The sequence below is a fragment of the Lathyrus oleraceus genome, chromosome 4, assembly GCF_024323335.1.
Source record: "Lathyrus oleraceus cultivar Zhongwan6 chromosome 4, CAAS_Psat_ZW6_1.0, whole genome shotgun sequence".
Lineage (NCBI taxonomy): Eukaryota > Viridiplantae > Streptophyta > Magnoliopsida > Fabales > Fabaceae > Lathyrus > Lathyrus oleraceus.
Window position 1 is genome coordinate 316,726,373 of NC_066582.1, and position 8,456 is coordinate 316,734,828.

At 42.3% G+C, this 8,456-nt stretch overlaps 1 non-coding gene across 1 annotated transcript; it reads right to left on the reverse strand.

The window, feature by feature from the left end:
- Positions 1-8,041: 8,041 nt before the first annotated feature.
- Positions 8,042-8,148, reverse strand: LOC127077296 (small nucleolar RNA R71). The gene has a single exon (XR_007787135.1). It is a non-coding gene; the product is annotated as a small nucleolar RNA R71 (small nucleolar RNA).
- Positions 8,149-8,456: the final 308 nt, after the last annotated feature.

An 8,456-nucleotide genomic window follows, 5' to 3' on the forward strand; every position in this document is an offset into this window, starting at 1 on the left:
TGCATCATGTGCATAAGCAGGTTTTGTTCTCGGCTTCTTGTCCTGCGGTCTAACTCTGTTGTTCTTCATTTATTTTAAAGATAAGCTGACTCACCGGTACTACACCAGAGCCAATATTTCAAGACTGATGGATCATCTGGAACAAGAGAACCGCGAGCTGAAAGAGGAAGTGGCCAGATTAAGTGCCTTGATGGAGTCATTCATGGCTGCTCAGAGCCAGTCTTCTCCGACACCTTAAACTCCTCCCCAGAGGACAGTCATCTCTGAGATTGTCTCCTCGACTGTGCCTGCAGCCAGTGCACACTTTGCTCCAACGGCCATGCCAACCGGATTCCCGTGGGGGATGCCTCCCAATTTCACGCCTGAGGGTCCTGCTCCCACCTTTGCTTCTATGCCGACATCTAGCCCGGTCCTTGCTGTTCCTCCTCCTGTCGTGCATACTATGCCCAGGGTAAACGACACCATCTATCATTCTGAGCTGTCTGAGGGCCCAGATGTCTGAGGGTGAACGATCAATTTCTTGAGCTTCGTAAGGAATTGAAAACTCTCAGAGGAAAGGATCTTTTCGGCAAGTCTGCTGCCGAACTATGCCTGGTTCCTAATGTGAAGATCCCCGTGAAATTCAAGGTCCCTGACTTTGAAAAGTACAAGGGAAATACCTGCCCTCTCAGCCACCTGGTCATGTATGCCAGGAAAATGTCGACTCAGACCGACAATGACCAATTGCTCATCCACTACTTTCAGGATAGTCTGTCCGGTGCCGCTCTGCGTTGGTACATGGGTTTAGACAGTGCGAACATCTGATCCTTCAACGATCTTGGCGAGGCCTTTATCAAGCAGTACAAGTACAATGTGGATATGGCTCCCGATAGGGATCAATTGAGGGCCATGTCCCAGAAGGACAAGTAAACGTTCAAAGAGTACGCCCAGAGGTGGCGAGAGTTAGCAGCACAGATCGTGCCTCCGCTAGAAGAGAAAGAGATGACTAAGATCTTTTTGAAGACCTTAAGTTCTTTTTATTATGAGGGGATGATTGCTAGCGCTCCTTCTGACTTCACCGAGATGGGGAATATGGGGATGCGTCTAGAAGAAGGGGTTAGAGAAGGACGTCTGAACAGAGAAGAAGGCTCTTCTGTCAAACGTTATGGGTCATTTGCAAAGAAGAAAGATGGAGAGGCACATGCTGTGACCTCCCATGGGAAACCAAGAAGACCCTCTGTAAGGAGGAAGACTGTGCGTCCCGCCGGTAACCAGCACCAGGTGGCTCATATAGCACCGGTTTTCAGAGACAATCAACAGTACCAGCAACATCACAACAATCAGCAACCACATCCACAATATCAACAACAACAACACCGTCCACAGCAGCAGTCCTACCAGCCTCGAAACAGTAATCAAACCAGCACGAGTTACGAGAGGAAAAGGGTCACCTTCGATCCTATTCCGATGACGTATGTAGAATTATATCCCTCTTTGATAGAGAGGAAGTTGATTACTCCACGAGACCCATCGGTTATACCTACTAACCCCCAATGGTGGTATAAGCCCGAATTACACTGTGTTTACCATTCTGGTGCTCCCGACCACGACGTGGAGAATTGTTACCCTTTGAAGACCAAGGTTCAAGACCTTGTGAGGTGTGGCATTCTGTGTTTCGAGGACGTAGGTCCTAATGTGAAGAAGAACCCATTGCCCGAGCATGGGAAATTTGTCAACATGGTCCAGGGCTACCCTGGCAAATACAAAGTCAAATATGTCAGTCATATTCGACAATCACTGGTCGAGATGCATCGTTTGCTGTGTGATTATAGTCATTATGAGCATGATCACGATAGATGCCGAGTTTGTTCTGTCAATCAAAGAGGTTGTCGCCAGGTGCGCAAAGATGTTCAGGAAATGCTGGATGAAGGAGTTATTGAGATCCTTCAAAACAGAAATGTTGATGAAGATGCTGATGAGGTCAACGTAATTTCTCCAGTATTCCGAATCCCCGAACCTGTTATCATCAAGTATGATGGTAGCAAGCAGAAGGTTTCTCCTACATTAACCATTAAGCCAGCTGGCCCAGTACCATACTCTTCTGAAAAAGCGGTTCCCTATCGCTACAATGTTGTCGCAGTAGAAAATGGGAGAGAGGTGTCCTTGCCATCTTCCTCTGTTATCAACATTGCGGATGTTAGTGGTTTGACCTGCAGCGGTCGTGTGTTTTCAGCACCCTCCAAGCCCCAAGCTAATGCTGATTCTGTTGAACGCCCGATTGGGAATGCGGTGAGCACTCCGAATCCGACACTTGTTGTTAAGCCCTCCTCTACATTGGGAACTCCTACTTCTGTTGGCCCAAGCGGCAATGTGAAAGAACACTGTGATGAGATGCTGAAGCTCATCAAAAGAAGCGAGTATAATGTTGTAGACCAGCTTCTACAAACGCCATCCAAAATATCGGTGTTATCATTGCTTTTGAATTCAGAACCACATCGAGAGGCTCTGCAGAAGGTTTTGGATGTGGCATATGTAGATCATGATGTCACGATAGAACAATTCGATAGCATTGTTGCAAACATTACTGCTTGTAACAATTTGAGTTTTTGTGACTCTGATCTCCCCGAGGAGGGAAGAAACCACAACTTGGCATTGCATATATCTATGGGTTGCAAAGACGACGCCATGTCCAATGTTCTGGTGGACACTGGGTCATCATTGAACGTATTTCCAGAATCCACTCTCTCGAAATTATCATATCAGAGGCCTCCCATGAGGCAGAGTGGAGTAGTTGTGAAGGCTTTCGATGGGTCTCGTAAAACTGTGATTGGGGAAGTTGATCTCCCAGTCAAAATCGGACCGAGTGATTTCCAGATTACCTTCCAGGTTATGGACATTCACCCATCGTATAGCTGTCTCTTAGGCAGACCAAGGATTCACGAGGCAGACGCCGTGACATCCACCCTACACCAGAAACTGAAATTTGTGAAGAATAAGAAACTGGTGGTGGTAGGGGGAGAGAAGGCTCTCCTGGTTAGCCATTTGTATTCCTTCTCATACATAGACGCTAAGGATGAAGTTGGAACTCCTTTCCAAGCTTTATCTATTGCTGAGCCTATTGAGAAGAGAACTCCTTCATTTGCTTCCTATAAAGATGCAAAGTAGGCCATTGAGTGTGGTGCAACTGCTGGTTTAGGGAAAATGATTGAGCTAGAAGACAACAAGTCTCGGGCTGACATAGGTTATTCGTCTGGGGTTTTCAACACGCAAGGGCTGTTCAAGAGTGGAGGGTTCATCCACACTAGTCAGAGCGAGGAAGCTGCTGCCATTCTGGAAGAGGACGAAGAGGACAACTTCGTCATCCCTGGGGGAATCTGCAATAATTGGGTCGCTGTGGATATTCCAACAGTTATCCATAAGTCGAAGTAATGTTCGTTGTGTTTAAAAACCCTTCTCCCATGCCAAAGGGAGGAGTGATGACATTGTTGGCGCATTAATACAATGATATTTTCATTCAATAGATTCATGTTAAATGTTTGTTTTTCCAACTATTTTCCCTTTTTGCTTTTTGCATGAAATTGGTGATCACGTAAAACCTAAAAAATAGAATAAAATCGATCTTTTCATCTGCATAATGATTGCCTTGTTTGAATTCTAAAGCTTTTCATATCCAAAATCATTATGCAGGTTGATCAAACCCATTGAACATAATGACCCAACACCATCTCCCAACTTTGAATTCCCTGTATTTGAGGCGGAAGAAGATGATGTTGAAGAGATTCCTGACGAGATTACCCGTCTACTTGAGCAGGAAGAGAAGATCATTTAGCCGCATCTTGAGAATCTGGAAACAGTCAACTTGGGGTCTGAGGGTTGTGTGCGAGAAGTGAAGATTGGGGCACTTCTGGAAGAGTCTATTAAGAATGGGTTGATTGAATTGCTACGAGAATATGTTGATGTCTTTGCCTGGTCATATGAAGACATTCCCGGTCTAGATACTGATATTGTGCAACATTTCTTACCCTTGAAGCCTGAGTGCGTGCCTGTGAAGCAGAAACTCAGAAGAACTCATCCTGATATGGCAGTGAAAATCAAAGAGGAAGTACAAAAGCAAATTGATGCAGGGTTTCTGGTGACTTCTACATATCCTCAATGGGTGGTCAATATTGTGCCTGTGCCTAAGAAAGACGGAAAAGTACGGATGTGTGTGGACTATAGAGACTTGAATAAAGCTAGTCCAAAGGATGATTTTCCTCTACCACACATTGATATGTTGGTAGATAATACAGCTAAATTCAATGTCTTCTCATTTATGGATGGATTTTCCGGATATAATCAGATTAAGATGGCACCCGAGGATATGGAGAAGACAACATTCATCACACCTTAGGGAACATTCTGTTATCGAGTGATGCCCTTCGGTTTGAAGAACGCCGGAGCCACGTATCAACGAGCTATGACCACCTTGTTTCATGATATGATGCACAAGGAAATCGAGGTATATGTTGATGATATGATCGCCAAGTCAAGAACGGAAGTTGAACATGTAGAACACTTATTGAAGCTTTTTCAGCGTTTGAGGAAGTACAAGCTTCATCTGAATCCCAACAAGTGTACATTTGGAGTCCGTTCCGGCAAGTTATTGGGCTTTATTGTCAGTGAAAGAGGTATTGAGGTTGATCCTGCAAAGGTCAAAGCAATACAAGAGATGCCTGCGCCCGAAACTAAGAAGCAAGTCCGAGGTTTTCTTGGCCGCTTGAATTATATTTCCAGATTCATATCCCACATGACTGCCACATGTGCACCGATATTCAAGCTCCTCCGGAAAGATCAGTCCCATGATTGGACCGAGGATTGCCAGAAAGCTTTCGACAATATTAAAGAGTATCTGTCTGAACCTCCGATCCTGTCTCCGCCCGTGGAAGGGAGACCTTTGATTATGTATCTGACAGTTCTTGAAGACTCAATGGGTTGTGTTCTTGGTCAGCAAGATGAATCAGGGAAGAAAGAATATGCTATTTACTACCTGAGCAAGAAGTTCACTGATTGTGAGTCTCGATACTCAATGCTTGAGAAGACATGTTGTGCTTTGGCTTGGGCTGCTAAGCGCTTACGCCAGTATATGATAAATCATACGACCTGGTTGATATCCAGAATGTATCCAATCAAGTATATCTTCGAGAAGCCTGCGTTAACAGGGAGGATTGCCCGTTGGCAAATGTTGTTATCTGAGTATGATATAGAGTATCGAGCCCAGAAGGCTATTAAAGGTAGTATTTTGGCTGACCACTTGGCACATCAGCCGATTGAGGATTATCAGTCAGTTCAGTATGATTTTCCAGATGAGGAGATTCTGTATTTGAAAATGAAAGATTGTGATGAGCCTACACTCGATGAAGGGCTAGAGCCTGGTTCCAAATGGAGTATGGTATTTGATGGCGCTGTAAATCAGTATGGAAATGGTATTGGGGCAGTGATTATTACTATTCAGGGCACACATATTCCTTTTACAGCAAGGCTAACTTTCAAATGCACGAATAATATGGCTGAGTATGAAGCTTGTATTATGAGATTGGAGGAGTGCATTGATCTAAGGATCAAGCATCTTGATGTATATGGTGATTCGACCCTCGTTGTTAATCAGATTAAGGGTGAATAGGAAACGAATCAGCCTGGTCTCATTTGATAACATGAAATAGTATCACATTCTAGGACTCAATTTAATTAAATTATATTATTATTTACTTTAATTTATTTCATTTTATCAAATATTACGTGGTATTTTCTTTCTATTTATCTCAGGTGGTTTATTTGAAGCACAAGTAAAAAAGGAAGAAAAGGAGGTGCAAAAAGGAATGAAAAGAAGCAAATATCAAAAGCCAAAGCCCAACCCAAAAAGCACAGGCGCTGTGCCTGTGACGAGCGTCACAAGGGCTGTGACGAGCGTCACGCCTTGCACACTCCTGTGACGAGCGTCACACATGGTGTGACGGACGTCACACCATTCCCCTATATTTTTGCCTTCAGAGACGTTGAGTCCTATTTGCACGCCTAACCCTTCGCTACGTGAAGACTTTTGACGCGGACTACTTTTGGAAACCGTTACAGAAAGTACTAGTATAAATATCAGCTTTGCAAACCCTGCAGAGGTTCCACGGTTCCACACTTTTTCCAGCTTTCGCTTTTTCGCATTTTTCTTTTTCCAGCAGCTCAAGCATATTTTTACAGTACTACTTTTACGAGTTTTATATTGTTTTCTTTTGCAATTCTATTTTCTTTTCTAGTATTTAATTAATTTTTCGCACAATAGTTTCTACACCGGAAACTATTGTGTACCTTTCACCGGATCTAACCTTACGTTAGAATCTAGTTTTTTATTCCTTCGCTTTTATTTTTCTGCCTGATTGAAGAATTCAAGAACAGATCCAACCGACCTGTGGTGGAGTGTTCAAGACTGCTATTTAATTTCCCAGGTTCTTTAATTATTGTTTGAATTTATATATGCCCTGTTTTGCTGTTTATTTATATTATTTTCCGGAGATGAATATGTTTATGCATGATATTTATTTAAGTCTGTTTAGCATGTCTGGCTGATTTACTTAGGTATCAGTATGTAGAGTAAGCGGAATGAAGGAATCAAAACCAAATTGGTTTAATTAAGTTTAAAATTAAAATCACTCTTTTTACGGTCTCAATTTACAGGTTTAATAACAAAGTTTTTGTACGAAAGTAAAAGACATAAAGAAGTTAAAAGCAATAGAGCGAGAGTTTGAGTTTTTGACTGGACAGTGTAAATTGGACATTAATTCTAGATCAGGGCGAGAGCAATTTTTAGAGTTAATTAAATTCTAACCTTTTTCAAAAAGTATTTTTAAAGATTGAATGTGAGGACGAGAGTTAAGCATTTGAATTTAATTATATAACCTAAGTCAACAGAGCGAGAGTTTGAGATAAGGGTGTTTAAACGATTAGTGTTTTCTTAAAAAGAGTTTCTACGGATTCTATTGTTTTCAAAAAGTGGTTTTTGACTTAACTATAAGTGACAGCTACGTTAATATAAAATCATAGTTTATTCAACAGAGCGAGAGTTTGAGATAAAACTTTTAATCAATAGCGTCAACTGAAAAGATTTATTTTAAAACCAAGAAACCAATTCAATAAAGAATTGATTCCTTAATTACGACGAACTGCATACCGATATCCGCTTATTAGATATTTATTTTAGATCTTATTTTAGTTTTAGCTTTTCCCCCAAACAATCAAAGTATTACCTGCCTTAGCTTTACGAAGTAACCTTAGATAACGGTATATCGATTCATAAGTCCCTGTGGGATCGATATCTTTTAAAACTACGCGATAGAACTGTGCACTTGCAGTTTGTACCCCAAATTCGACTCATAAAGTCGCGATCAAGTTTTTGGCGCCGTTGCCGGGGACTTTTATTTAGTCGATATCGTAACTCTTCTGTTACGCTGTAGAGACTAAGGCTTTTCTTTCTCTTTTCTTTCTTTCGTTGATTTGTATGCCACACACTCGCTCACAAGGCGAGCCGTTCTACTTACGAATCAACGATATCGAACTATATCTCCGAGTCTTACGACGAATTCGGGAATATCGTGCTGCAAACAATCTCCCTCCTGTTGAACTTCCCGATTTCAAAAATATTTTCCCTTCGATACCCGAGATGGCAGAACCAGCTCGTGCTCTTAGAGATTACGCCGCTCCATCGCAAGATGAACCGCATTCGAGTATTGCTCCACCCGCAATCGAAGCAAACAACTTTGAACTTAAACCTTCACTGTTGCAGGCAGTGCAACAGAACCAATTCTCTGGAAATCCTACCGAGGATCCTAACCTTCATTTATCCGTATTTGTCCAATGCGCTGATACTGTTAAAGCTAATGGTGTCACTCCAGAGGCAATTCGACTTCGTCTTTTTCCTTTCTCATTAAGAGATAGCGCTAGAAGATGGCTTCAATCTCTTCCTTCCAACTCAGTCACCACATGGAACGAGTTGAAGAAAGTTTTTCTTGCTCGATATTTTCCGCCAAGCAAAACAGCTATGCTAAGAGCCCAAATAAATGGATTTAAACAGAAAGATAACGAATCTCTCTTCGAAGCATGGGAAAGATACAAAGACATGATGAGACTTTGTCCACACCATGGTTTAGAAGACTGGTTAGTAATTCATACCTTCTACAATGGTCTCCTGTACAACACGAGGTTAACAATAGATGCCGCCGCAGGTGGTGCACTAATGAACAAACCTTATGCTGATGCCTACCAACTTATTGAAAGCATGGCTCAAAACCACTATCAGTGGGGAACCGAACGAACAATGGTGGAAAAACCTCAAACGAAAACTGGCATGTACGAGATAAGTAACCTTGATCATGTTAATGCAAAAGTGGATGCTCTGGTCCAGAAAATTGAAAGTTTAAATGTATCACCTCCAGCCACCGTGGTTGCTATAACTC